This window comes from Elephantulus edwardii, unplaced genomic scaffold (assembly GCF_000299155.1).
Source record: "Elephantulus edwardii isolate Elephantulus edwardi_28Jun2011 unplaced genomic scaffold, EleEdw1.0 scaffold00095, whole genome shotgun sequence".
In the NCBI taxonomy this organism is placed as follows: domain Eukaryota; kingdom Metazoa; phylum Chordata; class Mammalia; order Macroscelidea; family Macroscelididae; genus Elephantulus; species Elephantulus edwardii.
Window position 1 is genome coordinate 12,119,580 of NW_006399845.1, and position 2,673 is coordinate 12,122,252.

General features: G+C 41.8%; 1 pseudogene; it reads right to left on the reverse strand.

Moving 5' to 3' along the window:
- Nucleotides 1-560: 560 nt before the first annotated feature.
- On the reverse strand, nt 561-1,602 carry LOC102873399 (annotated as a pseudogene).
- Nucleotides 1,603-2,673: the final 1,071 nt, after the last annotated feature.

A 2,673-nucleotide genomic window follows, 5' to 3' on the forward strand; every position in this document is an offset into this window, starting at 1 on the left:
TGACACATCAGTGTCACAGTGTTCAGCCTCACAGCAACCACAAGTGACGGCTGTATGGCAACTTGTACACCAGGGCTATACGACCTAGAGGTTTGTCTGAACAAAAACAATGAAAGACAGGCCCGAGGGCCGCAGATTATAAGTCACCCACCTTTGGCTTAGTAGCATCGCTTTCTGTCCACTGGGCCAGCTGATCTCTCTCTCTCTGTTTAGCAACTATAATGACACTCAAAAAAGAACTAATTTGTATTGTATTGGTAAATTTCAAGTACTGCTTTTACTACTGTTATTTATTGACAGCATTCACAGTTAGAAGTGAGACAAAATGTCATATTAGTGAAAATAAAGATGCAATATTTTCTCCATCACGTTCATGGTAACCCCTAATCTCTATCCAGGTTAAGAACCTATATTAGGAGTAAATTCTGGATGTAATTAGGACCCTGAAAAAGTTTACCTGGAGGAGAAGTAAGACCTCACTCTGGAATTCCCATTGCAGACAGACATTCTGCAATGCTTCTTTGTTGTTTATGTGGTTGTTGCAGAGTCTCATTTGGGGCTTATATGTTCAGGCCCTGTTGATGACTATGATGGTATATGAAATTTATAAATGCAGGTTCTGGCTCTTCTGATAGTAAACTGCTTTTGAGTTGAATCAGCTTAAAATGTTGAGGTGAACAATTCATATCACTGTCTTCCACCTCAAAGGGCAGCAGGGTGTGGCATGGTGAGACAACCAGGGGTTGGGGCAACACCTCCACTATGCTGTTAGGGCTCTCTTGGGGACAAATCTTGGTCAGCTCTTCTTCTTCTTCAGTATGCAGGCCTCTTGGTACAGTAGAGAGATTGGAGGCTGTGCGGGTGAAGTATGTTTGTATTCTGAGCCATCGTGTAGTGGATAATAGCAGGTGGAATCAGAGGAAGTTAGGTCCCACTGGTCACAAATGCCACAATGATGTGGGTGGGTCTATTGAGCTGGTTGAAATCTGGGTCATAAGTATGGTCCAGTAGGGGTTTGGTCAGGTCTGCTCTGAAGCCCTTAGAAGGGTCATAACCCTGACAGACAGTGAAGGTTTCAATACTAGAGTTACAGCTGCTCTTGGGCTTGGCACACACCACATTGGAGAAGACAACTCATAGCAGGCTGTACAGTAATGTCACCTCTTGGCTCTTACTATATTGGCCACAAAGCAGCGCCCTGGTTTCGAAATGTGTGTCGTCATGTTCAGAACAGCTAGAAGGAGCTGGGCCTGCCTGGACTCATCCACATCATGGAGGCCAGTTACATCAGGTGCCCCATCACATACCACTAGGTCCACAGGTCAACTCTCATAGCTGGATGATGTCCCCATGGATCTATAATTCATCTGACAGAGGAGTCATTGCCTGCAGGCCCACAGCTACCACACACCCACCCCCTATTTTCTGGCTCCACACCTGGCTCCAGCTGCCTGGATTTGCACACAATAGACCACATCACACCTTGGAAGAGTTGGAATTCTTCATCAAGTTGTAGTAGATTGAAAGCACTGTAGGCACACTAGCACTCTCCTTGGCCAGGTGGTAGTAGATATCTTGCTAGTCCTTTAATGTCTGTCCCATCCCACTCTGCCCAGGGAGCTCCTTGGAGCCTAGACCTGGATCCATGGCTTCCTCACCCAACAGCCTACCTTAGCTTTCAGAGCAAGAAAGAGGAGACTGGTACATTTTCAGTCCTCACTTCAGTGAAAGCATAAAAGGGAGAGAAATAGTGAAGCTTCAGTTTATACCCTTCACTAACTTGAATCCCCTTCAGGCAAACCTGAGAGCTAATGCAGCGCTGCATGGTTGGCAATGCAATTTACAGAGGCTTCAGTGGGGCCTGGAAACAACCTGAACAAACAACGTGAGTTCTGTCATTTTTTTTGTTGATGTGGCAGGTCTCTTGCTTTGTTTTTTTAAATTCGTGTTTAGTGTGAAGACTAGATTCCAGTGAACAAGATGGTAAGAGTTTTTCTCCATCCCATTAGGCCATATCCTAATGAAACACATATTCATGCAATTCAGACTGAAAAAGTATTACTTAAAAAATATATATGGCAACAATGAATGAATGGAAATCCAAAATCTCTGTAAATGTTCATTAAAATATAGCCAGACAAGATGAACACCATTTATGGCTATATCCAGATATTAAATACAATGAATTCTGTTCATTTTACACTGCATTGAGACAGATGAGAAAAAGAACTGTCAGAGAGGAATGAATGATTAGATAGTGTATGTATGACAAAAATATGGAACAAGAGGTACATTGCAAAGTGGATTAGGGCAGGGAGAATGGAAGGGGAGACAGGAAAATGTACAACAGAAAACGAATGAATGAATGAAAACCCAACCTCTCTGTCAACCTCGGTTAAAAAATCACACACAAAAATACTATGAATTCTGTTCATTTAATGTAAAAGGTTTGGTGATACAGAACAATAAGCATGTAAACATAATGAATAAATCCAAAATAATATGCCTAATTAGTACTCATTATACAAACTAATGTAAAATTTCATAGATTATCACACATTTTGTTAGGTGCTGTTGAATTGGTTTTAACTCATAACAACCCTGTGTACAAAGAGCAAATCATTCTATTTTGAAAAATAAAAGTACTTTACAAAACAGAATACTACTCAGCAC